The following is a 27,284-nucleotide window of genomic DNA, read 5'->3' on the forward strand; positions in this document are numbered from 1 at the left end:
TTTCACTTATTTGTGGAACATAAGGAATAGCAAGGAAGACATTAGGAGAAAGAAGGGGAAAATGAAGGGGGGGAAATTGGGGGGGGGAGACGAAGCATGAGAGACTATGAACTCCGAGAAACAAACTGAGGGTTCTAGAGGGGAGGAGGGTGGGGGGAAGGGTTAGCCCAGTGATGGGTATTAAGGAGGGCACGTATTGCACGGAGCACTGGGTGTTACACGCAAACAATGACTCATGGAACACTACATCAAAAACTAATGATGTACTGTATGGTGTCTAGCATAATAAAAAAATAAATCTCATTGGAAAAAAAAAAAAGTAAGGCAGACATCTTTAGGAGGACAGACCACATGGGACATTTTCTATACAGGGCTATAAAGGAATACACACACACACAAATACATACACGCACATATAATATGATGGTAGATTTCCAAAAAGAAATCTAAGAGCCGCAGTTCTAAGAGATTTCCTTCTTTTTCTACCTCCAACAGGTAAAAAATGATGTGAGATCCTTTGTGGGGTAAGGGAAGGACGATCATCCCTTCCATCTTCCTAACAACCCTGAGGCAGGTGTCCCCATCTCCAAAGTACAGGTGAGTCTGATAGCACACTTCCTATTTCCTCATGAAGGACGCATGGAGGAAAGGTGTGGGCTGCTCTGTTTGAACTGTCAGGCAAGGAACGAAAGCTGGTAGCTTCAGAACCAGGAGAAACACAAATACATCTTCGCATCATGATTTTTTAAAACACATCAAGTGACACCTTTTAAACCAATGACAATGGTTTCTACTCCTGTTTCTAACCCAATTCCTCTTTGGGAATTTGCTCTTCAAACCCCAGCATGACTTTCTGTGAAACTCCTAATAAATCATTCAGTTTTGCCTTGAAGCTGCTGAATAACTTGGACTAATGTGAAAGCTGGTGTCTCAAATCATTACTGGGGCACCCACATGAGAGTACTATTTACCCTGGGAATTGTTAAATTCTACCCGCAGTAAATTGGCATCTCCTCCTGGCCAGGCGGCGGTTCACATCAAAGTTGTGTTAACTTTTTTAAAAGTCCATTTTCAGCCTGCTTTCACCAAGCCTGTCTGGTAATTGCCTTCTCTTGAAAATCCAGATCAAATTCACTAGGCCCCCTGACAGACAACAAAGAGGAAAACAGTGAGTGAAAATAAGAGCCAGGAGCACCTAAAGGATCTGTTACACAGTGGATGGTGTTGTGTCGGCCCGGCAAGGAGAGCCTTGGGAGGCAGGCCTTGATGTACGTTCTGTGAAGTTTGACAAGAAGGAAAGGAATGGCCACTTACTGAGCATCTACAACGTTTCAGGAGCGATGTCATGCCTTTTTCCTATTTATCCTCCCAACAGCCTCCACATAGTAAAATGAACCTTACTTGATCTATGTGGGTTAACTGCAGCTCAGGTTATGGGACCTGACTGAGGTTATCTGACTAGAAAGTGGCTGAGTTATGAGTTCCCAGAGCACATGCTCTTCTCACACCATACCCCAAACGTCCTAGGCAAGAATGCCAAGATGTTGTAATAAGGAACCCACAAAACAGATATTTCTCCTGGAATGCTACAGGGTTGAGGGTCCTGGCCCAGCAAGCAACACACGAGAGACTGAGCGGGCTGTTAGATACCAAGTGGACAAAGCCGAACTCATGGCCTAAGATGGCGTCCGAGGCAGTTCATGACCACTGTCCAGTAAGGACTGTTCACACATACCTGGGCAGGAAAGGCTTCTTTAGACGGCAAGAGTGGTGAGAAGGAAATCAGTATTTATTAAGAGATAATAGATCTTAATGATGAAGAGCATGGATGCTGGAGCCAGACTGTCTGAACCTTAATCTCACGTGCTGTCTTGCTGCAAAACGACACAATGTGTGTGTGCACGAGAGGATGGCTGGGGGTGGGGGCAGCAGAGATGGATGAACAAGAGTGGCCATGTGCTGGCTTGCAGACACTGGTCAATAGCTCCATGAGGTATGTCGTATTATTCTATTTTTATATATGCTTGGAATTGCCCATAACAAAAGTATAAAAATAAAAACAAACAAACCTGGGCTTCTCCACTTACTTGTTATCAGATACTGACAAGTTTCTTGGCCTGCCTCAGTTTACTCATCTGTACAACTGAGTACTAACAGTACCTACCTCCTAGGGCTGTATGAGAAATATGTGAGTTAATATGTGTAAAATGCTGAGCTACCATTACTATTCATAGAGTAGCCACTATGTCCCAAGAGCCGGACCTGGCTTTACAAATTTACTGTTGCAATTGATTCCTCCCATCAACCCTGAGGCAAGATAACCTCCACTTTCACGTGAGGTAGTGGACTCAAGAGGGGTTCTGGCAGCAAAACCTGCATAAAGACCCAGGTTTGCTCGATCAGCCCCGTTTTCTACTAGATGGCCCACTTCCCGAGAAGTGACTTGACCAGTTATTTACGGACAGGGAAACTGAGACTCGGTGCGCTTCCACTGTTCTGAGCGTAGGCTGGGAACTAAACACAGACCAGGCGATCACGCAACACATGGCCCGGGCTCTTCTAGTGGAGTGGATGGGCATTCCTTGCACCAGCCCCAACAGCCACTCTCGGGACAGAAGGGGGCATAGCTCCGCATCTCAGTGGCCCTGCGGCCGCTGTGAAGAACAGGAATGCCTCCTTTTTGCTCTGCACCTGAATGAGCAGGTCCCTGAGGCCATGGCCTTCAGCCTTTCCCAGACCACAAACACTGGGGCTCGGAAGAGAACCGAGCAAGGGAGAGAAAAATAGAAACTTAAGAAACATTATAGGCTAGCAGCCTCTGCATTTGATAAATATTTTAGTAAATCTCTTCCCCAGGGCCACGGGCACCTGATGGGCCCAAGGCCACGCAGCATCTCCCTCTGAGACCAGCTCTCACAGAGGGGCCCACGGAGCTCTGTCAGCCCCACTGAGGCCCAGGAATGCAGGGCACCAGTTGGGGTCCTTCCTTCCAACAGCTGCTTCGTCTTCCTGAGAAACTCGCTCCAAGAGGCCCTATGGCCCCAGTAACCGCCTGAGCCATCAGTGAGCAAGTCATGTAGCCACCGTGATTAGAAAAGCACTTCTCTCCCCACAAACCTCTCTGTAATCAGCAATGATGGGCGGACCAACACCCTCACAATAGTCATCATGAATCTGACTTCCAAAAAGGGGTCACTCCCTCGGGAACCAGGGCCAGGCTCACAATGCCCTGAGAATACAATGCAGAACCTTTCTGGCAGGGCCAATTTGCATCAAAAACTCAGCTGGACTGCAAACAATTTGCATCCTTTCAGCGGGAACAGAACCGAGCCTGACCTTTCCCTCCAGGACCACTTCCCCGTTGCTGTTTCTAACTGGTGTAAAAAGCACTTGTAGTCATATTCCAATTAGAACTCTTCCTTCGCTCAAACAGACCAATTAGTGCACCCTGTCTTCCCCCTCTCAAGAGTCTCTCAATCTTCAACCGATCCAGACAAAAAGCAAAAGCCATCCTGGAAGTGATTCAAGCAGGGAGCAGAGAGGAGGTAGAGAAGGTTGGTGGGGGGGGTGGGGGTGGGGGTGGCGGGGAGAGAAGAGGGACACGGCCTCCCGGAGAGGGTGCCCAGCACCTCCTTGCGCTTCCCTTTCAGAGCAAGGCCACCTCCTGGCAAAGCAAGATAAACACCCAGTTTAAGGCTATTATCTCCTTTATTCAAAAAATAAATATTTCACTTTTGAGTCGACATATTTCAAATCACATTAAGCACAGAGAAGAAATACAGTCCCTTTGGAAATCGTGAACCACATGTAGGCAAAGAGTCATGTTCTAAACAATGGGGATGGGGTGAGCACTGATTCCAACTGATTCATGACCCAGAAGATTCCTCCTCTCACCAGGTGGAGCTACATTATCGATTTCAGGAGTGAAAAAGAAACACACACACACACTGCTTTGAAGTCTGAAAGGCACATGAAGTGGACCATAAGGTGTATGGCACATTCACTGATAAAACGTTCCCTATTCCCTCCCAGGGAAATTGGAGAAACTTTAATCAAGTCAAAGACCAGAGAAGACAGGGTGCTCCAGCTTAGAGCTCAGCATCAGGAAAAATCTCTGAATACGAAAGCCATTTTTCTTTCGCTTTCCCCCTCCCCTCCCGGGCTTCGGCTCCCTGCTGGGGGAGTCTGCCCCCTGCGCTCACTCGGTGACGGCGGGGCGCGTGGCCACATACACGAACACCACGATCAGGAGCACAACCACGGCCAGCGTGGGCAGCACCACCGTGGTAATCTGCTGCCGGGCCTCCTGCATGGCCTGCTTCCGCTCCTTCTTGTCCTTGGACGTCTCCTTCTTGGGCTTGCCTTTGAGCTGCCGCATCTTTCCCGAGTAATGCTGGGAGGGTACGTCTGGAGAGGGTTTGGAAGGAAGGGCCACGCTCCTGTGGTCAAGGTGCTGAACCTCCTGGGGAGAGAACGATGATTAAAAATGAACGGGGGGAAAGGGAAAAGAAACTATGAAGTGAAAGGCAACTGCTAACCTACAGCTCAGAAGACGGGGGCGGGGGGGGGCGAGGAACAGTAGGGCCCATGCAACAGATGTCAGCCCCTCTATCTAGCAGGTGTGGCGGTGAGTGGGATGTACCCTGGGGCTCCAGCGCCCTCGGCGAACGGGGAGTGGGTCTCCAGCCTGCTCACTTAGGGTCTCTGTGCACGTGTGACATGGAAGGCCTGGAAAGCACATGGTCTCCACTCAGAGGAGAGGGGCACCTGCTCCCCTCACTGTTCTGAGTGCCGCAGCCTCCCCAGCCAGGCTTCAGTGGCCAGCTGCAGGCCACCTGCGGACTCCAGGCACGTGACTGCATCTTGCCCAAGCCCTGGGCCTGATCACAGGCCAGCTCAGCCTCCCTGCGGCTAGAGAGAGCCCGGAGGCATGGGCTTCTCCGTCTCGGCACTGGTTCACCCATCCATCACACCTTCCTAAGCACCTCCCGTGTGCCGGGCACTGCTCGAGGAGCTGGGGACGAGGTGGAGCACTCCGTCCCACCCTCACGGCGCCCACGGTCCGGGGGTGCCCCGTGGGTTGCAGCAGAGTGGAGATCTGGGTCAGACAGACAACAGAGACTGGCTGAGCCTGCGGTCCGGCCACCCACTCAAACTAGGATTCTGGTACATTCTGTGCCCTGAGGAGGTGCTCAGGTGGTGAAGTCGTGCTGTCAGGGGCCTGGGAATGAATTACAAACCTGTTACAAAACCTCGTCTGGAGCAACAGCTCCAGACAAGTCGGATTTTTAGCTCTTTGGCTGACAATGAGATTGAGAAGGTGTCTGGCGCCTCTCAGGGTCCCCAGAACGGCCAGAGGACCAGGCTCAGGAAATGAGCAGCACGAGGGAGCCGGCGCGGCCATAACCAGAGGCCAGCTCACACCATGTCACCACCCAGACCCTGCCACTGGAGCACGAGGTGCTGAGGCCCCCACCGCGGTCCCTGGTGCCGCCGCGGTCACTATCCGGGATGAACTGCCGAGCGCCTGGCTTCTCTGCGCCACCAGCTCCCGTGTGCATCAGACTCGGGATGCCCCCAGCCCAGCCTCTGAGTCTCTACAGTAGGTGGAATGTTCTCTAAACACGGCCAAGAGGTGGCGGCTGGGTACTGGACAAAAAAGACATCCGTCCATCATGGTATCCCAGGACTAGCGTGGAGTTAGATGCTCTCGGAGGCAGGGGGGCAGTACTCTTCGAACAAAGGGACTTTTGTAACACAATCTTGTGTGTGCAGTTTTGTCCCAGGGCAGTGGGTGGCCTGTCACCACGCTGATGAGGAAGATGGCATTTACACCTAAGTGACCATGTTAAATGGCAGAATCTGGAAAGGGGCTTCTGAGACAGAAGAGGTCTTGTATGAGACCTAACTGTTGGCAGAGGGATGTTCATCTCCTACCAGTCCTCTCATCGCATGTGGACCCGGGATTTTTGTCTGTATTAGCCACATTGGGTAGAGTTTCTTATGGTGCAAGATGACCAATTTTCGTGCACTGGGATGGCATAAGGCCAGCCAAAGGCAAATATTAAAGTTCAGGGCAGCCCTATTTTGGCAAGTGTACAATTTCCATTAGGCTTTTAAAAATACTCACTAGTACTCTCTTGCCACCTGACAAGTGTAGGAATCCCTGCTTTACCAGTTCTCCTTTCCGAGTCTTTCCCAGAACACTCAGACGGACCTGGGGTCCAACCCAGGACATCCCACTGACCGGCTGAACGGCTGCAGGCAGGTCCGTTCGCCTCACCGGGCCCCACTGTCATCAGCTGAACAATCTGAGCAGCTTCTGTCGCAGAGGCTGACCGTGAGCACTGGAGAGGGCCCACATCCACGGTGCTCTGGCCGCCCACGGGGGCGCAGGACAGGCCGCGAGCCAGGCAGAGCCGGCTTCCTCTCCCCACAGCTCACCTGCCCGCCACCCCGGGCAGCCTCCCTGAGCTTCTCTACGCCCCGGCTACCCCCTGGGAGGGGCTAAGCACGGCGGCGTGCCCCTCAGTGGACGTGCTGAGGACGAGACAAGAACCTGTAACGCAGTGCGTGGCGTGGACAAGGCACTCAGTGCCTCTTAGCTGCCGGATGGAACAGCCTTAATATCCCCGTTTGAGAGGTGAGGAGACCAAGGAGCAGGAGAAGAACTGTGCTGTCACGGGTCACACAGTCCGTAAACAGCATCAGCAGGGGCAGCATCCCCTGCCGGCTCTGCAACCACACTCCCCCCGTCCCCGACATGGCCTCACAAAACTGTTTACAAAGACACAAGCATTCGCCGCCCTCTGATCTGCAGCTCTTACCCCGTGGAGTTAATGGCCTGTCGGTCTATGAAAAATGGAGGGGCCACTGTTGCCGCTCACAGGACCCCTCACGGGGCCGGGCACGGGCAGGCAGCCCCGGAGCCCAGGGTGGCGAGGGCCCCGGCAGCTCTGGCTCACAGCGCGGGCCCTGACTTTGGGCCTGCTCCTTCAGTGGCTGTCGGCACCCCCACCTTAGCTCTCAGGGGCAGCAGCCTCCGTGGTGACCAGCTCTTGATGTCTGCGAGATGCATTCAGAAGTTCCTGGAGGCTTAGGAAAAAAGCCTCAAGTTGCTGGGGACAATACAGGTCTGGTCAGGATGTGAAGGATGCACATGCAGGCCTGACTTCTGGGCCCTCCGCTAGGCTACAGTGGGCAGCCTCCCTGCTTTCACTCACCTATGCCGTGGGCCTCAAGCCACAGCCCCACGCTCTCCCCAGGGCCCAAGAATCAGGGACAATATCTCTGAGATGACACCGGAGGAGAAGGAAGGGGGCCAGGGGGGACAAAAGTGGGATAGAACAGCAGGAGTGGAAGGAACCAGGAGGAGAGTGTGGGATGGACCTGGAGAGGGCAGACGCCAGGTCATCCGGGGGCTCACAGGCCATAGTAAGGAGCCACGTTTTTATTCCAAGAGCAGCACGAGGTCCTGAAGGCCTTCACACAGGGAGGCACGGGCTTTCAAAAGCTCCCTCGAGCTGGCCCGTGGACAGCAGGGCATGGGGGAATGAAAAGGGAGGCTCCTGGAGCAGGCCGGGGTGCGAGGGGGATGGTTCCGTCTGGGAGAGGGAGTGGTGACCCGGAGGAGGGTGCAGTCGGGCCATACTTTGGGGGCACAGCTGACAGAAATCACAGGAGGCGAACCTAAAGTTGGGAGCTTGAGCAGCTGGCTGGGTGGTGATCCTGCCTCACGAGCTGAGGGAGAAGGGGCAGACTTGAGAAAGAACAGTAAGTGCTCGGCTCACACCGATCCATGGGCGAGGATGCCTATTGGACATCGCCATGGAAATATCAAGGAGGCGGCTGGAGCAACGAGTCAGGAGCTCGTTCAGGGCTGCAGATCTATATTCGGAAGTCATCACCTCTTGGACAAGGTGAGCTCACGGAAGGCAAGGCAGACGGAGAAACGGGCTCGGCTGGGCCCCCGCAGCACGGGACGGTTGGAGGGCGGGTAGGGGACGAGCAAGCGAAGAAGCTTGCAGAGAAGAGGCAAGTGAAGGGGAGAAGCAGAACAGAAAGTCCTGGTGACCATGAGAGTCAAGAAGGGCACTGCTTCCCAATGCTCCTGAGAGCCTCTGCTGGTGTTGGCAACGTGAAGGTCGGACATGAGTGACCTCGGCGGAGCGAGAGGGGAGGGTTCAGACTAGGGCGACTACAGCGTCATCCACAAACTCTTGCTCCTCTGAGAGAAGCCTGCGCTAGAAGACAAGTGAACACTCCGCTTCCCTCGCCGACAACGTTCTGCCATGAAGAACAGTCAGCGGGACTGAGGCGTCGTGCACAGCTGCCCGGCATCCTGGCGCAAGCTCCCGAATCCCGGGAGGACTCGTGATACACGGCTCCAGGCCGGCACCCTGACCAGCACCGGCCTGGACAACTGGTCTGAGGTCGCGCGGGAAGCCCGTGCGCAGGCGGGACAGGAACTGACGCTGAAAACGTGGGGACATCTGGGCGAGCAAGCGGAGGGCCCAGAAGGGCCGCTTTGCCCTGGAGAGACGCAAAGGCACAACCTCGAATCCAACGGGTGGCAGGCGAAGAAGACGGGACAGGAGGAGACAGGTCTGTACTGTGCAGTAGGAATGAGAGGCTTGGACTTTCTGCGTGAAATGGGAGAAGTCTGAGGAGTTGGGAGGTAGGCTGGAGGAAAGAGCAGGCATGAAATAACCATCCTGGAGGATAGAAAAGCAAACTCAGCAGGGACACATCAGCCCTTCCGGTTAAAGTTCGTACATGCTTCATATCCAGGCCTTGCCTCCTTCTGGACCATCAGGACCACCTCGCCACACACGTTCTGGCCTCCGCTCACCGGACCAGGTGAGGTGGCCTGCGGGGCCACGGCTGGCTCATCCAGGCTTGGCCAGAACCTCTGAAATGTGTGGCTTGCCTCAAAAAATTGAGCTGGGTCCACAGGCCTCTATTTCAGAAATCTATGCTAAGAAACATTAAGGGACACTGAAGTTGGACAATCACACAGATGTAGCCACGTGGGGAGCCACCTGATGCCACGTGCGGAAGACACCAGGGAAAGCCGAGTGGGGGAGAACAGACAGGGGCAGAGGGAACTGCTCTCCTGTCCTTCTGGTGGAATCCCTGTACAGCCCGGCGCTACAAGGCTCTGGTCCTTCCAGGACACTGACATGTTTCTATCTTCTGGTGGTTGGTACCTCTTTTACCCGGAGCTAGCTTCCAGTGAAAAGAGCCCTGGCTACAATAACTGCTCCAGTTTCAGCCACGAGGAGTCCAAAGCCCTGCCTCTGTCACAAAATCAGGGAGTAGCCGAGTCCAAGGTCAACCGCATCTGTCTGACTCCGAAGCCTGAACAGTCGCCGCCCACCTGTGCCTCCTCACCCCCCATCTCCCTTACCCACTCCTCACTTTCGGGCCACATCGTTGCTTACCAGCCCCTCACAGAGAGGACACCGGAGACGGAGCTCACACTGTGCGGTCTGACTTCTTCCCAGCAAACCGCGTGGGCACGAAGGAGAAACCACTAACACAGTTCTAGCCTTACAACTGTAACTGCCACCTGGTCCCCCTGCCCCCAGCCCCCCAACCCTGGGAAACGGAAGACTTCACAAACACTTGAGTCCCACCCGATTCTAATGAAACTCCGCCTGCTCTGCCCCCTCCCCCACCAATGCCAGCCCACGGCAACTGGTCAGCACTGCAACATTCCCACTGGTCCCCAGCGTGCGCGGGCAGGCGGCAGGGAGGCAGACAGCAAGGGGTGGGGACACAGCCTTTCGTACAGAATCGTTTTAAGTTCACGATTTTCTCTGATGATAGCCTTCCAGCGTTTTATATATATATGTATACACACACATGCTTGTGTAGATACACGCTTATTGAGTTTTTAATGGGTATTTTTTCCAGGTTAGAGCTCATAATGTACATAGAGTGCTGAACCCTAACGGAGAAACAGCCAGGAGCAGAGGTAAGAATGAGGGTGGGAAACCAGGTCTGACCCTCAGCTCGGCCACGTCCAGTCACACAGCCTTGGGCAAGTTACTTAATCTCTCATGCCCTGACTTTCCTCCTCTGTAAAATGGGGTAAGAAAACCTGCTTTGTAGAGGTGTTGAAAAAATTAGGAAGGACGTATTATCTGCAGGATCTCGTACATTAACAGGCCGTGCCGGATGCTCAGTGAACGGCAGAGAATAACCTGCTCTCCAGGGAGGTCCGTCCCGTGGAGATGCACATAAAGGGAGGAACCACCAGGGAATTCTGCATGTTGTTTTTGTTTCTGAGCCGTATAACCTGTGGATGATGGAATCCCCCAGTTTTTTCTCTCTTGCCTGCTGAAAGCTACCAGTCACCAATCTGGTGGTGGGCAGGTGGGTTCAAGGGTCTGATGGGAGAAGGTTGGTTCGGGTTGAGGGAAGATTCAGGATTACACAGATCACTGCCAAGTCTCATATTCCAGAACTCCTAACCCTTCCCTGCTCAAGGTAGCAGGCGGTCGCCACCAGCCCCACGTGGCTCCAATATTAGAAATGTGGTTGTGGTCCAAACAGGACTGTCCTGGGGTGTAAAAAACACACCAGACTTTGAAGACTTAGTACGAAAAGAAATAACGTAAAATGTGTCACTTAAATTTTTATGCTGCTCCATGTTGAAACGAGACTTTGATAATATATCAAAATATAATAGTTCATAATGAATTCTCATTCATGTTGAAATGACAATACTGTTAATTTCACCTGTTTTCCGTTTACTGCTTCTACTAGAAAAGTGTGTACTTCTATGTATGGCTCACATTACCCTGCCCCTGGACAGCGCTGTGCCCGCCCCGTGCAATAAGGAGCAGCACAGCCAGAGCAGCTTTCTGCGTCTCAGCCTCAACCCCCAACGGTGAGGGCTCCGCAGATTTACAGCCAGCCCTATAATAGATCTCCCCAGCGTACCACACCCCGCGTGAGCCCCAGCCACCCAGGTACCTGAGCTCCCACCCTGCACACGCACACCTCCGTGCCAACAGAGCACCCCTGCAGGAGGCCCCCTCCCCCTGCACCGTCGCCAGCCTGTTGTGTCCTCTCTCATCCTCGGCCAGCCCCTGTGCATGACCAGCAGCAGCCTCCCCCGACTGAAGCCCTGGGTCCCTCCTTGGCGTGGTCTCAGCACTCAGTGTCTGCCCCTCCTACAGCGCTGACCAGGGGCCCGTGACCAGCTGGGGCTCCGACGTCCCCACTGCGCTGTGCGCTCCTGGGGGATGGCAACTGTGTCTTGCTAGTACAATTATTCCCCTGGCTTGGTATGGCGCCTCTCACATAACAGGTGCTCAGCAAACATCTGCTGGATTCACTATCACAGCTCGAACGGTCTAACGAGCTGTTCATCTTCCATACTAACCACAGAGTTATAGCAGAAAATTCTACAGCACGGTAGGAAAAGTTATAGCAGGAAAGAATAAAATAGCTAGCTGCCACTTCTAAACGCTCAGTTCATTCTCAACACAGTCTTGCAAGATTGGTATTCTTTACCCCCATTTTACATGAAGACACTGAGCTTCAGAAAAGTATGATGACTTGCCCAAGATCAGATACTATTAGGGAACCAGCAGTCTCAACCCCAGTGTAAAATCCATACATAGGCACTCGTTAAGTATTTAAGGAATGAACAGAATGAGGATTTGAACTCAGACCTAATTCCAAAGCCCTCCCATCCGGTCGCTGTGACCCCATGATGCCTCCCAGGGGCCCCCACAAAGAAGATGAGCAGCTCTCACTTCCTGAAGACCCTCTGTCAGGCTACCACACTAAAGCCATCTACAAACACGCAGAGCTCATGTGGGCTTTAATCCCATTTTGCAGACAAGGGAGCTGGGGCTTCGAGAAGGCTCCAGGTAGTAAGTCAGCAGTGCAGCTGGATTCACCTAGCTCTAGCTGGTTCGAGAACTGTGGTCCCCCACTCCACCCAGCCGCCCCCGGGTGGCCGGACATGCCCCAGAAGCACAAGGTGATGGGATGCAGACTCAGGAGTCCCTACTTGGTTCCTGCCCATCTGCTCTGGAGGCCGAGGACTCAGGGAGTGTGTGTGGGAGGGAACACAGGCCCTCCTGGGCTCGTCTCACCGGGCAGCGGATAAAGCCTGTTTCCTACAGCCAGACTTGTCCTGATTCCTGAAAAGCATCACTGCACGCCCGCCCCGGGCTGGGCCTCGGACCTGGGTTCAAGGATGCACTGTATCGGGCCTGAATTGTCCCCGTGGGCCAGGCTGCTCTGATGTCGCCTGTCTTCACTGCTGTTTTCACCTGATGTCCCAGGCTGCTGGAGGGATGCCCGCCGAGGACAGCGCGACCTGGCCCGGCAACAGTGTTAGGCAGCTGCGAACTGGACATCCGCACACAATCAAGGCGAGTACGGAAGCCAGGCCCCGGTGGTGGCTCCCCACGGGAGACCGCCTATCTAGTTTCCACACTGGTCACCTTTTCTCAGGTGCCACGGCTCTCCTGCTTTCGGCAAAGGCAGTTGCAGGTGCTTTCGGAGAAAATGGCTGCATTTTTCTCGTCCTTGGAAAGCAGGCATGCCAAGGAATGAACACGTCCGAACAGTGTATGTGGCGGGGTGTCTACCACCCCTTCTGGTGGCTGCGCCATTACCCTAACAGGAAGCACTAGAAGGGCTAAACTGCTTCGTGCCTGGCGCCGTGAGGCTGGGGAAGCTGGCCTGGGTTCAGGGAAACATAAACTGCGGGCTTGAGGGCAGCAGTTCTGTGGTTCCTCAAGTGCGCCTGCTTCATCTTACGTCCCTGGTGGTCAGCCATAATGGGCCTGTGATCACTTCACTCCAGTGTGCCGCAGAGAGTGGGGGCAGGGGGTGGGCAGGCTGCCAGGAGACTTGTGCAGGATGGGCCTCCTGACACCCGCTAAGCACCGGCTGATAACCTGAGCGCCTTCCCCGGGAACACAGACCTGAACACAGTGACAGACACAGGCCCACAGGCTCCAGCTGCCCCCCGCCCCCCACCCCCCAGCTGCTGACGGGCCACAGAGGTTCGGGGGGAGCTTTCCACCCGATGGCCGGCAGGGTGAGGATCAGAGCTACCGACAGACAGAAGCCAGCGGACACACACACGTGCACGCAGTTCTCTCACCAAGGGCAGAAGGGAGAAGAAAGTAGGTAATTTGATGGAGGCAGTATTGGCTAGTCTGAATAAAAACCCAAGAACACAAAAGAGCCTTCGGGCAGGTTGCTGAATAACACAGACATGAAAAGCTACAGTTCTCGCTAAATTAGCTAAGTCCCGTTCCTACGGCACACTGGAGTTTATAAGTGCCTTCCTGTGCATTATCCGTTTCACCCCCACAGTAACTGTGCACGTTACATGTTATGGTCCTTACTTAACAAGAAGGAGCACACGGAGCAGTTAAGCTCATGTCAGGGTTTCCATCCTTGTCCTGGCACTTTTAGGGTCTGTGGCCCTGGGCAAGTAACTCTCAGACTTCCGATTATTCTCTCTATAAACCAGGGATAAAAGTACCTGTCATTCAAATATGTTTTGAGCACCTACTATATGTCGGGGGATAGAATGGGGATACAGCTATGAACGAGACAGGCAGAAGGCTGCCTTTGGGTAGTTTACGAGGACAGGGGAGACAGGCAACCAACAGATGAACAGAACGTGTGTCAGATGATGCTATGTGTGGTAGAGAATAGAAAGGGGAGGGGTGGTAGAGAGGCGGCACGCTGAGAGTCATCCACCAAGGAAGGCTTCCTGAGAAAGTGACTTTGGACCAGAGACTCTAGGAAGTGAGGAAGTGACCTGAGCAGATTCTTGGAAAGACCTTCCAGACAGGGCAGAGCATGTGCAAAGGCCCGAGGGTAGCCCACACCCCAGAGGCAGTGCAGCAGCCGGCAGGGCTGGAGAGGGCAGAGGGGAGCATGCAGAGGTGAGGCCAGAGAGGGAGATGGGGGCCACCAGAGGGCTCGACCTGTCATTACACAACTGGCTGCAGGGGGACAGAGCTGAGGCAAGACTGGTGAAGGTGCCTGGGCATTATCCAGGTGAGACGCAGTGGCATGGTCCAGGGAAGGTGCAGACATGGTGAAAAGTGGTCAGATACCGAGTGCGCTTTGGAGGCAGAAGCAACACGATTCACCAGCAGACCGGAACTGGAGTGTGAAAAGAGAAACGGACGAAGGCCTGAGGATGGGGAAGAACAGAGGGGCCGTGGAGGCACGTGGGGAAGAGGCAAGGCAGGCTGTGTGGGGGTGTGGGAAGCTAGGACGCATCGAGTTGGAGATCCTAGCGGAGCCAGCGAGCAGGCAGCAGGATGCAGGAGTCTGGTCCGGGATGCGAGCCAGGCTGGAGGCAGGAACGTGGGGCTGGAGGCGCTGAAGGCCACGAGGCTGGGGAGTGAGTGCAGACAGGGCCGGGGGCCGGGATGGAGCCCTGGGGTGATGTAAGGCTTCCATCCGGGAGGACAGAAGAGGAACCAGCAAGACAGACTGAAAATATGTGAAAGGAGGAAGACCAGGAAGACCAGGGTGTCCTGGGAGGCAAGTGCAGAAAGTGCTCTAATATTTGGTCACAAGTAGGTTTCGGGGGAGAGATGAGGACGAGTCAGTGTTACGAGTAGGTCCCAGAGGGGAAGGGGGCAGAGAGGATGGAGACCACCAGTAGGCAACTCTTCTCAGGACAGGGCTTGGAGGCCGAGTGTCTGCGCTGCAATCCCAGCCCTGGGATTTCGGGCAAGATGCTCGATCTTCCCAGGCCTCCGATTTCTCATCTGAGAAATGGGGATAAAAATCGTACCTAATGAACTGATGAGAATAATGCCTGGTACATACATACTACAGAAACAGCAGGAGCAACATCCTTAGTATTATTAAAAGAGGGTCAGAGTTAGGGGCTAGGAGGACAAGAGTTTGGCTCTGTGTGTAGGTAGTTAAGGCAGTTACAGAATGTTCGTATCGTAGGGGGAAGTGCACCAGGACAAGGAAGGAAAAAGAACTGATGGAAGCACCCCTGGGGGAGACAGAGCGGGTTCAGGGCCACCAGCGTGGTGCTGGGAGCAGGCCTAAGTTCTCCAGTGACTGCCACTGTTGTGCGTGAAACAGGAAGAAGGAGGCAGGAAGGCGGAGGAGATGTCGGACGTCTGGCGAGCGAGAAGTTATGACACAGTTGTCCCCAAGGGGGACAAAGGCAGCCGAGGATCATCCTGTGACCACAGCAGCATGCGGCGCACCTGCAGCCACAGATCACAGATCCTAACGCGAGGAGAGTCGAGTGGTGCCAAATGAGCAGGTGCGTGTACGGGGCGGGGGTGAGGGGGGGCAGGGTGGAGGACGTTAGACTGAACCAGGGCGGGGGGCTTGTCAGGCCAGTGTGACCAAACGAGAAAAGGAGGTGAGGACCGCATGAGATTACAGAAGAGAAGCACTCGGCGTAGGCCCTGGCACCCCAAACCCCACGGTTGCCCTGCCCGCAGCGTCCCCCTCCCACCACGCCCGCCTCCCCTCCGCCCCCAACACACACAGAGCTCCGGTTCTGAAAGCCCTGCTGATGCTCAACTCTGCTCCGTCTTCGGAGCTGCATCCCTCTTTTTGTGTTCAAGTTACAGTCACATTTCCCAGAATAACATGTGACAAGATGACACCTCTCCTGCTGGACTCTAGGAAAGCAGAGACGCCTGTGTGAATGCAGGCCGGTCCCCACTTGCTCCCTCCAAGAACCAGCGACAGAGGCTCTTCCAGCCCCGAGGAAACAGTGCCCTTCCGGGGCCTGCCCTTCGACGACGCGAAACTCTCAAGGTGCTCAACAGCCAGCCCCTCTCACGCCCACAGAGGAGGACAGAGAGGAAGCAGGGCCTTTGACGGGTCTTGTTATTTAACTGTGGACACCCACTGTGCTTCTTTAATGAGGAGTCAGAGAGAAACTCACAGCGACCAGCAACTTTGGTCCAGCACAGCCACTTGGTTTAAAACCAGCTGACCTGACACAAATCCAACCAGAGAGAGGAAAAAAAAAAACCAACCTCAAGAGAAAAGAAGTAATTTGAAATTCCTGCAAGAGGGTTGAGAACAATGGCTTTTGAGATGCAAAGAGCACAACACAGTTAACAACAGTGCACATCATAGGGCCTGAGACCAAAGTCCTACAAGGGACTATGGAGGCTTACGGTGAGCAACCATCCTGTTTCACGTCATTAGAGAAAATGCCCACTGCGATCCACTAATTTCCCAATCAGCTTATTGGCTGTGACCCACAGCTGATAAACACTGGATTGAGAAGGCCTCCCTGCAGTGAGGGCCGCTAAATGGTTAAATCCCATTTCCCAATGGAGTTGTGCCAACACAGGGTCCAGAGGTCCTTCTATCAGAAAACTTAAGCTGCGGGCTGAAAATTCCTGGTCAGTTGTGCTCTGGAAGGCAGAACCTGAACAGATGGCAGAAGACTGCTACTTCTGGAGGAGGGAGCTCTCTATCTCTAGGGGAAACCAAGAGACGAATGGGATGGGAGTCAGAAATCAGATGGAAGAGATGGACCCAGGTTCCGCTGCGACAAGTCTTCTCCACCTTGATGAGTGCCAGGCTGTTGGGGAATGAAAGGCAGGCAACAAGTGACATCTGTGCAAGCGCTCAGGAAGGCGGCAGCTCCGCTGAGAATGTCACTCCTTAAATGGCAGTTCCGTATCCAAACCCGTAGGTTCCCTCACTTCATGTGCTCCTCAGTTAGGTACTGGAAGACAGAGGGAATTAGAGGAGGCATCGCTAATTTAGCACTTTGTTAATGACAGCTCAACTCTGTGACAGCTCAAGACTAAGGCAAGGATGGGGGGAAATTCATGAAAACATGCAGACCAGCCAATTGTACGCACTGGTTTTTGCTGGGTTTTTTTAAGGCAGTGCTTTGCTAACTTGTCCATCTCAACTATGGCAGATGTGAGTGAACATTCATCCCTGGAGGCCAGGGCTGGGGCAGAGCCACTGCCAGAATAAAATTTCATTTGTCTCCTCTTTTATCTAAAAATGTCAAGCAATCGTGTATCACACTGGCCCACGGTGTGCATGGCACCGTGATAAAAGCCTGCTGTGGCTGTCACTGAATGCTGACCGTGTCCCCATGCGGGAGGCTCTACTGTGTCACCGGCTCCCGTCTGACAGGCGGGTATGTCCCTTGCCCAGGACCACAAAGCAAGTAAGGGGCGGGACAGATTCAAACCCAGACAGTCTGGTTCCAGGGCCCTGCTCTTACCCATTAAGCGATGTTGAGTTCTCCTCCAACACATATCCATATTCGTTTCAGTATCCTTTTTTTTCCCCCTTTATTTATTTATTTTAGAGAGAGAAAGAGAGAGAGCGGGGGAAGAGGCAGAGGGAGAGAATATCCACGCAGACTCCCACTGAGCACAGAGCCGGACGCAGGGCTTGATCTCACGACCCATGAGATCAGGACCTGAGCAGAAACCAAGAGTTGGACGCTTAACTGACTGAGCCCCTCAGGCGCCCCTCAATATTCTTTAAATGTTATTTTTCCCACATCTTTGGATAAAATGTGACCCCCCCCCCCAAGGAAGATGCCCCCCGGGGCTCTGCCTGCACGCTGGCATGCTCTGGAGCACCGCAGGAATACAGGACCACAACCTGCCAGAACTCATCCGCTGGTCCTCTCGCTCCCACGGCCAGGCGTGAGCTATGCAAGGTCCCTCAGCGCGCTACAGTCTTCACGTCCTGGAGGAATTTCATTAACAACCAAGATAGCATAAGCGCTGGTTGTTTATGGCATCTTTAAAATGAAAAATTCATCTCTAGGCTAAATTACAGCAAGTTAATTACAGAGCCTGGCTGATGGCAGACAAACTGAGAGAGAGTGAGGTATTGATTGAATTTTCAAATGCAAACGGCAGCCACGACCACATGTGCCCAAGACTGCACGTCGGGGCCTTACTCAGAGAAAGAAAACTGCAGGCTCTGCCCCATCAAGAGAGTCGGCCTCGGAGGCGGAGGCAGACAGGCTCTCTGATCCACTCACTGATTCAACACACCCTTGCTAAGCAGCGAGGCGCTGGCGACCAGCTAATCACACGCAGAGTAGCTCACCCACCGATTCATTCATTCACACACTAACTGAGTACCTACCATATGCCAGGCACCGATTATATGTGCTGAGTGTGCGGCCTAGACCATCTGATCAGCCACTGATTCCCCAGATACAAGGCTACGTCCACATGCCAGGCATGCTCTTGGCAGTGGCGATGGAGCAATGAGCGAGACAAAGCTCCTCTGGCACATTCTAGTGGCAGGAGACAGACAAGAGACGAAGATGTGCTATGTGACAGAGAGCCGGGGACATGCTGTAACACAGGGAGCGGTACAAGGGACCAAGTCTGAGCAGAGAGCAGAGGGCTGAAGGGAAAAAGTGCCTTGAGCACAACTGGGGGTGGGGGTGGGGGGCGCGGTGGGGAGGGAGCCGGGAGGGCAGAGTTCTGGAACCTGAAAGGTGTGTGGGAACGGCGCTCGGGGCAGGCCCCACAGGAGCATGCAGCCTGAGGTCCGCTGAGCAAGAGCAAGAGCGGAGGAGGGAGAAGATCAATCCAGAAAGGACTCTACAAACCCACCAGCGATTGTCTCAAAGCCTATTATTTGTGCTCCGCTGCAGGCCTTGATTACGGCTGCCCAAATTCAAATAGTCTGCAAAAGGCAACCCGTACACTAAGTTGCTACCAAATATTTACACGGTGGCATGTCAGCGTTCTCTGGAGTCTCCAGGAGGGTCGGTTTCGGGGGTAGGGGAAGGAGAATGACCCCATCGGAGTGACCTTGGGCTGCTGAAGTTGAGTTTGTCACTAACAAAGTGATAAATATTTGATCTTTAGCATAAATGCCACCTTTCTTGCTGAACCTTAAGCTGTTTTGCCAAACTGAACAGTCAGTGGGGATGGTCCAGGCAAAGTCCACAGGACCAGAAGGCTTTTGAGCACTGAAGATGAGGCCGATTTTGCCCGTGGCCTGTCTGCAGGCCCCACGAGGTTCCCCTGGCCAGCAAAGTGCCTGCCTCCACCTCCTGGTTCCTCAATCTCCAGACAGAATGACCTCACTTAATACAAGCTCTGATCTTAGTCCTCTAGCTACAGAGCCTGCAGCGGCCCCCAGGACCAGCAAAACACAGTGCAGATTTGGCCTGGCCTTCCAGGCCCTGAGTGCCGAGCCCAACCCCGGCCCCAACGTCACATGGAGCAGTCACACTCCTGTCACGCTGAACGCGTGCCCAGCCCCAGGGCTCTTCATCTTGGCCTGCTTCACACACTCTCGCCGCTGAGAAAACATGCCCGATCCCATTGATCAAAATCAGTTACCATTTTGCCTCCTCTTATGTCTTTAAAATGGCCCTTCTTGGGGCGCCTGGGTGGCACAGTCAGCTGAGCATGCGACTCTGGGTTTCGGCTCAGGTCTGATCTCAGAGGCTGAGATGGAGCCCCACGTGGGTGTGGGGCTCAGCGCGGAGTCTGCTTGAGCCTCTCTCTCCCTCTGCCCCTCCCCCCGTGCTTGAACTCTCTTTCACAGAAATAAAAAAATAAATCTTAAATAAATTAATTAATTAAATGGCTCTTCTTTCACTCTGCCTCTTCAAAGAGTTAATCATTCTCTGTCTACCTCCCACCAGGGGTTTATTAAGTATTTGCTAAATGATAGAAGCCTGTTTCTCTTAGTCATGGCGCCCAGGTCAGAGGTTCGAGTTTTTCCTGGACACATCCCCTCTCCCCTATTCTTATATCACATTCTTCCCCGAGTCTTACCAGTCCCTCATCCTAGACATCTCTCAAACATCTCCCCACTTCTCCGTCCCCACTACCACCAGGTCAGGACCTCATCTTTGCTTGTGAGGAGTTCTGCAACAGCCTCCTAACCTGTGTTTCCCTGCCTGACCTTCTTGCCTGCTCAAGACATTTCTAAATCCTTCTAAGATCACTGCCTGTGGCGGTGGGCAAAGGACGCTACAACTTGCCCATCCCCACGTGCAGGAGACATGTGCATCTTCTTTAGCAAAGGCATATGGAGGACTCATTTATTTATTTTTATTTTTTATTTATTTATTTTTTTTAAGATTTTATTTATTTGAGAGAGAGAGAATGAGAGACAGAGAGCATGAGAGGGAGGAGGGTCAGAGGGAGAAGCAGACTCCCCGCCGAGCAGGGAGCCCGATGCGGGACTCGATCCTGGGACTCTAGGATCTTGACCTGAGCCAAAGGCAGTCGCTTAACCAACTGAGCCACCCAGGTACCCCTATTTATTTATTTTTAAAGATTTTATTTATTTATTTGAGAAAGAGAGAGCATGGGTGGGGGGGGAGGAAAGGGAGGGCAGAGGGAGAAGCAGAAACTCCCCACTGAGCAGGGAGCCCGACGCGGGGCTCGATCCCAGGATGTTGAGATTATGACCAGAGCCGAAGGCAGACGCTTAACCAACTGAGCCACCCAGGCGCCCCTGGAGGACCCATTTAAACCTCATATAGGTTTTTAAGTGTAGTTGTTGGAAACTCTTGGGCCAAAACACATTCCTGGTATAAATATGCATTATTTTATACGTTAAGGTTAACCACCAACCAAATCATGCTAAACAGTGAGAAAGCTAAGCTAACAGTAATTGATAATTCAACATCCAGATTCTGAGCAATTACAAATTATCACCAATTCAAGATGGGTTTGACATAGCACGGTCATAGTACCATCGCTAACATCTACAGGAAATCCAACAGCCTGTAGGGCTGAGCTTCATAGGAGCCTGAAACCTACCACTTCCAAGCATGACAAGGCAGCCAGACCCCAAAGGAACAGGAAATGGAGTCATTCATAAACTCCAGCAGGGCTGTAATTTAACACCAACCACATTTCAGTAACTTCTAAAAATGTCTTTGTAATTCTTGGTAGACAGCCTATGGATGTACCTTAAACTTGGAAGTCTGTGGCATTTTGAGTCCCATACCCACAAAACCTAATAAACCTAATAAAAGGCCTTGTGTGTCTGGATTGGGTCAATGCCACTGAGAAGAAGCCTTGAAAGTAGAGGCCAAGCCTACAGAATTCCTAGTGCAAAAGACAAATCTGACCCAGGAACCTCCAGCATAGAATCCCATGGGAATGCTCTACTGCAGGATCAGGCCCCCGGCCCATCAGTCAGTCCCCAGTCCACGCCTTCACCTGCAGCAGCCACAACCACCCCCATACAGTTCTCGGGGTGTGCCATGCCCTTGCTGACCTCCCAGGCCTCCGTCCATGCAGCTGTCTGAAATGCCCTTTTCCACCTCTTTTCTCTCAGTCACTCCTCCCGCTTGGCAAACTCCTCCTTGAGACCCATCTCATGGGTCACACGTCCTTGAAAGCATTTCAAGACTTTCCAGGCGCCTAGGTGGGTAAGGGGCTCACCTCTGTGCTCCCATGGCACCTTGTAACGCCACAGTGCTCATGGATCACCTCGCCTGCTATTCTCATTATGATCTTAGTTTGTAACTCATCAGACTGAACCACCAAACTGGTATCAATAAAAAGTTACAAATTCAAGATCATAGCAAAGTGGTCTTAATTTGAGGTCATAGTACACCAAAGCTACAGCTGGAATCTCAGGACTCCCATTAATCATCTTTAATGGAAGGCCCGAGGAGCACAGAGTGTCACTCGGATGACAGATTTCCCTGTTCACGTGTGACATGGTACCACAAACACACAAAAGTAAAGGTTAAGGTAAGGAACACGAGTGGGCTGCAGAGTAGGAGAAACGTGTCTAAAAAGGAAACCTGTGTGCTCACATTTAGTGTGTTTCTTTTTTTTCCCTGTAGAATGTCAGTCTTGTCTTATAAGGACCTGGGACCACGTTTTCGTCATGATTTCCAGAGCTAAAGGCTGCACACGTCCTTACACTGAAATATTTGGAAGGGAGGCTACTTGGAGAGCAGCAGGGGTATTAACATTTTAGCAGATGACATATTGGTTGATTGCTTATTAAAGTTCCAAATGAAATAGTGGTCCACCTCTGTGCAGTTGATTTCTGGGGTTTGGAGGAACAAATCCCCCCATACCATTTTCCCGAACATGACATCCATTCTAAGTACACCTTTGCTGGGCTGACAGTTATTTTATTGCCCTTGGAAAATCAAAATCACTGCAGCCTGCCAAGAGAGTCAAGAGTGAAAGGTTGAAGTGTCTCACAAGCCACTTGAATGTGACGTCAACAGTGCCGTGAGACCTCTAGCCAGCTTAGCCAGGTCTGGGGCCCAGGCCGTGCAGTCCTCTCCGTCGGCCATGCTGGGCCTATGGGATTCATCCAAGCACAGGAAGAGGTCATGGACAGGTGTGAACAAGGAGTGAAATGATATGATGAGCATTTTAAAGGTCACCCTGAGGCCAAAGTGACAAGCAGAATGAAGGAGAAGTGGACACAGGCAAGCAGTTCAAAAGCCTTTGCAGGAACCCAGGCAGCTACTGGTGTCATTGGATGTGGGGGATGGACATGGAGGGCAGCAGGTGAATTCAAGATCTACTTTAGGAGCATCGCAAGGACTTGGGGATCTGGAGGAAGAGAAAGGTGAGTGTTAACAGACGACTCTCCAGCTTCTAGCCTGAAAAAGTGAGTTAACAGCTGTGCATCCTAATCAGATGGAGGGAAGGGAGGTGTGCAAAGGGGCTGTGGTAGAAAGAGACTAAGAGATAAAAAATCGGACCCCATGAGTTTGAAGCACCTGCGAGACATTCAAGTTTGCTAGCTGCTATAATAGGTATAAAATGTCCTGCAAAGCACAGAGAGGTCATGTGGAATGACAAACGCCTGGGTCTTCTCACTGGTGACCCTTCCTACCTTCCTCCCGGGGTGCTTGGATGTCCTGTCACTGGACCAGTTCAAGGTGGGGGGCACCACATAAGGAGCTTATGGGGCCAAACTCTGCCGGCCATGCCCAGGCTACTTCTATGACGACCCTCAGTAGTGATGCAGATACCAGCTTTGGGGCCAAGAAAGCAGTCACTTTAGCAGTAAAATATGTGCATCATGCCCAATGGGGAGTATGTAGCTCAATATTTTCTTCAGTTACAGGCATCATAATAGGTTTGTTGATTTCTTGATACTGATGTTTTCAAGGAGTCCCGGCAGAAGGGCCTTGGTACCTAGTCCTGTGCCCTGATGATTAGACCTCTGGGAGCACCAGCCTGCGTGGGGGATTCCAAGTTGGACTCTCTCCTAGGGAAATGCTAATCTAAGGTGGTATCAGATGCAGAGGACGGTCTCTCTCCCTCAACAGAAGACCAGAGAAGACAACCTATTTTAGGAAAACAATGACTCACTGAAATCACATCCTGCTCTTAAGTTAATATGCCTCCTTCTGGACTAGAACCTGGTTTCCTATCATGATGGGTCTATTTCCAATTCCCCATCAAAGGACAAATCAAAATGCCATTTAACAATCTGCTTTCTAATTAAAATTTGAGCCATTTTTTAAAAATCACATTTAACTACACAGTTCCACATGGCAATAAAGCACCGTGCTCTGCTGCCTTGATTAATAGAAGTATTTGCAATTATTTAAAGGAGAAGGGAGAGAAAAACCATCATTAGAAGCAGCTAGATTAAACCCGTTAGTGTCTTTCAGTTTACTCATAGAGTAAGACAGTGCGGTATTAATGTAAACTAATTAAATTTCCTACATTTAAATAAGCCCTAACAAAAAGAAAACTTAGAAGATTGACTGGAAGGCCCTGGAAGGAAGAAAACGACTTTTTTCAAGAAAGCTGGGGTGAGGGGTAACACCAAGATCAGTTTGCATCCCCCCTCTTTTTTTTTTTTTAAAGATTTTATTTATTTATTTGATAGAGATAGAGAGAGGGAGAGCACAAGCAGGTGGAGTGGCAGGCAGAGGGAGAGGGAGAAGCAGGCTCCCCACTGAGGAAGGAGCCCGACGTGGGGCTCGATCCCAGGACCCTGGGATCATGACATGAGCCGAAGGCAGCCGCTTAACCGACTGAGCCACCGAGGCGCCCCCCCCTCCTTTTTTTTAAAAAGGTTTTATTTATTCATTTGACAGAGAGAAAGAGAGAAAGAGTGAGAAAGCACAAGGGCACAAGCAGGGGAATGGCAGGCAGAGGGGAGAGCAAACTCCCCACTGACCAGGGAGCCTGATGGGGGGGCTTGATCCCAGTGTTACGGAACCTGGATTGGATCACCTGATAGAAGAACCAAGCAGTACTTGGAGATCTTGGAGGATAGGAGGTTTACTTAACACTGGTGGGCTCAGAGGAGAGTGATCTCCAAAGGTCTGAGCCCCCAGCAAAAAGGGGGCAATTTATACACTTTTACTTCCCTATATGTGGCACTTTCACTGCACGGCGGCAGGCAGGGCAGGAGGGAAAACCTGGAAGGGCCCTAGGGCCGGGACTGGGGTTCCCTTGCTGGCTTGGTTGGCCCCCTTAGAACACAGATTTCCCTTATTCCCCCCTTTGATGCCCCTTTAAACACCTAGTTTAGAGGGCATCATTTTTATTCTCTAAGGGGCGATAGTGAGTGAGGAGCAACTGGAGTCTGATCTTAGCCATTTGAGCAGTGATAAACCTAGTCAGGGCATTAAGAATACAAAGACCATGGGGCGCCTGGGTGGCTCAGTTGGTTGAGCGACTGCCTTCGGCTCAGGTCATGATCCTGGAGTCCCGGGATCGAGTCCCCCATCGGGCTCCCTGCTCAGCGGGGAGTCTGCTTCTCCCTCTGACCCTCCTCCCTCTCATGCTCTCTGTCGCTCATTGTCTCTCTCGCAAATAAAAAAAAAAAAAAAGAATACAAAGACCAAATGCTACTGTGAGGAGGAGCATTAGGAGGGGGCCAAGAAAGGGGGCGAACCAAGGGAACCATTGTGAGAGGGAATCCCACCAAGCCGTCCACTGGAGCGCTTCCCACCTGTGATTTACTCATTCCTGTAATTGGGTCAGAGTTTCTTGGACCACCCCCGACTCATTAGCATAGAAACAACATTCCTCCTGTAAGAAGAGACAGAGCCCCCACTGCGCGGCCGTGTGTACCATGTGTAAGTGGAGCCCACGCCTGTTTTGGAGGACCACTGAAGCCCGTGAATCGAGTTGGCGCTGCAGGGCCAAGGCTGACTGAGTGAGGGCGGAAAAATCCACCGTGAGTTGTTGAGTTAGCCCCTGGTACTGAACCTGTGACATCCGATGCCGGTGGCGCCAAGGGCAACACCTGAAGCAGCCGGCAGGCTCACGAGAAGAGGGATGGCCGCAGGGGAGCGTCGAGGGCGGCTAGGAGGTCTCCATATGAGTGGGGCATCGCTCCCGGGGAGGACTGAAAGATCGGGTAAGAGACTGACAAGCGTGCATGATTGACAGCGTGGGGTGATGCAGATGTACACACCTTGATCACAAGCCCGAAAAGTGTTGTTAGGAGCACAGACCCTACTGTGGCGCGTGATGGGAGAGGAAGAGTTGCCATACAGCGGTACTGGAGCCAGAAAGGGATAATCTGAGGTCCCCGGTGCCGAGGTGGGAGTGACACGGTGGATTGGCTGAGGATGACACCTAGGTATTGGGCGGGACCGGGCTTCATACAGATCCAGCAGTCAGACGCTAGGGGTGGATTTGAGTGGTTAAGCACTTGGTGGGAGGCATTAATCATACCTAACAGTTGCGCTATAGATGCTTGCTGCATGGGGATGCAGGACCCAGGGATACGCAGGATGCGCCAGGGTGAGTTATTTTCTGTCTGACTCTGGGTTGACTGCAAGGCTTGGAGTGAACATGGACTTAATCATAAACCTGGCCATAGGGTCGGTCCCTATAGAGTGATACTGGCCCAACAAGAGAGTGATTCCTGTGGCCCATCATGTGGCACTGGGTTGTACGTCTGAGAGAGTGAGTGGTATACAGTGATTGTTAGGGCAAGAGGATGGGGTGGCATTGCGTGACAAGGAAATCCGGATGTCACTGTGCTGTTTGAGGTGCCACCACCTGGTGGACCATCGTTCCATCCCCGGCCAAGTCGCCACCCATGACTCACATCCCCAGGCTTGTGAGCAGAACTGAGGGCAGGTGTTTGGCTGTTGAGGCATGGGGGCCCCCACAGATGTAGATATCTACCAGCCGGTAACCTGAGTGAGGGCCATGGTCTATGAGGCCCTCTATGAGGTTCTCAGGAGGTATCAAGAAGCTGGCATCCCTCAAAATGGAGGTTAACCTTTGGTGTGTGCCCATCCCAGGTGGAAGAAGTCAGTGGGGGCACCAGTGCGGGACTGAGGGGGATAAGCTGGAAAGTCCATTTGCCAGTGATGGTGATACAAGAGTTTGTCCCCCTTGCCTGGCCGGGCAGCTAGAGGCAGTGAGGAGGAATGGCACACCAGATAGCCGAAGACCAGGACTGACTGGGGCCAGGAAAACCATGGTGACGTGCGCTCAGGAGTAGACAGCAGAGGGTCAGTAAGAGTGGGATCTATGACCTTAGGTAGAGGGAGCCATCGTGGCTAACCCATCAGCAGATGAAACCCGTGGACAAGTGAGTGCAGTAATACACCCTAGGGACACCAATAAGCAATGGCAATAGTAAGCCTCTGGGGATAAGTCCAGTCAGGAGGGGCAACAGTATAGAGTCGGACTCCCAAGAAGAGGAAAATCACGCCGATGAGAGCTAGGGACCACGGTGAGCAGGTGTCCATCAGCCGGTGGGGTCTCGTTGAAGGCGAAGCCGGAGCGGGTTCGTGAGGTCTGGCTGGACTCTCCACTGGTGCGGCTCCTTGTCTGAATGATGAGCTTTCTTCACTCTGGAGTGGTGGACCCACGGGGTGACACCTGAGATCTTGAGGGCAGTAGGGGTGGTAGAACAACAGTGTGAGGCCCTGTCCACTGCAGTGTGAGGGGGTCTTTCTTCCAATCTTTCACCCAAACTGAGTCCCCTGTCTGGAAGGAGTGTACCTGAGATCCTAAGGAGATTGGGGCCCTCTCAATGGTGCACTTTTGTAATTTATTTAGGGTGGCCCGCAGGGCCTGAAGCTGCTCCTTTATTTCTTTTTTTTTTTTTAGAGTTTTTTTTTTAATTATTATGTTATGTTAATCAGCATACAGTGCATCATTAGTTTTTGATGTAGTGTTCCATGATTCATTGTTTGTGCATAACACCCAGTGCTCCATGCAGAATGTGCCCTCCTCAATACCCACCAACAGGCTAACCCATCCTCCCACCCCCCTCCCCTCTAGAACCCTCAGTTTGTTTTTCAGAGTCCATCATCTCTCATGGTTCGTCTCCCCCTCCAATTTCCCCCC

The 27,284-nt window shown here is 52.6% G+C and overlaps 3 long non-coding RNA genes across 3 annotated transcripts in view; 2 read left to right on the forward strand and 1 right to left on the reverse strand.

The window, feature by feature from the left end:
• Positions 1-921, forward strand: part of LOC115937234 (uncharacterized) — a 2,530-nt gene extending 1,609 nt beyond the window's left edge. Inside the window, exon 2 of the long non-coding RNA XR_004072553.2 lies at positions 496-921. This is a non-coding gene — a long non-coding RNA (uncharacterized LOC115937234). The remainder of the gene's footprint in view (positions 1-495) is intronic.
• A 2,768-nt stretch (positions 922-3,689) lies between these two features.
• Positions 3,690-27,284, reverse strand: part of LOC102733720 (uncharacterized) — a 71,461-nt gene continuing 47,866 nt past the window's right edge. The window contains exon 3 of the long non-coding RNA XR_014138815.1: positions 3,690-4,462. This is a non-coding gene — a long non-coding RNA (uncharacterized LOC102733720). The remainder of the gene's footprint in view (positions 4,463-27,284) is intronic.
• Positions 9,916-22,006, forward strand: LOC145716256 (uncharacterized). Its single transcript, XR_014138816.1, has 4 exons — positions 9,916-9,979; positions 12,309-12,402; positions 15,110-15,292; positions 21,821-22,006. It is a non-coding gene; the product is annotated as an uncharacterized LOC145716256 (long non-coding RNA).

This window comes from Leptonychotes weddellii, chromosome 11 (assembly GCF_054177405.1).
Source record: "Leptonychotes weddellii isolate Sample4059 chromosome 11, ASM5417740v2, whole genome shotgun sequence".
Classification (NCBI taxonomy): domain Eukaryota; kingdom Metazoa; phylum Chordata; class Mammalia; order Carnivora; family Phocidae; genus Leptonychotes; species Leptonychotes weddellii.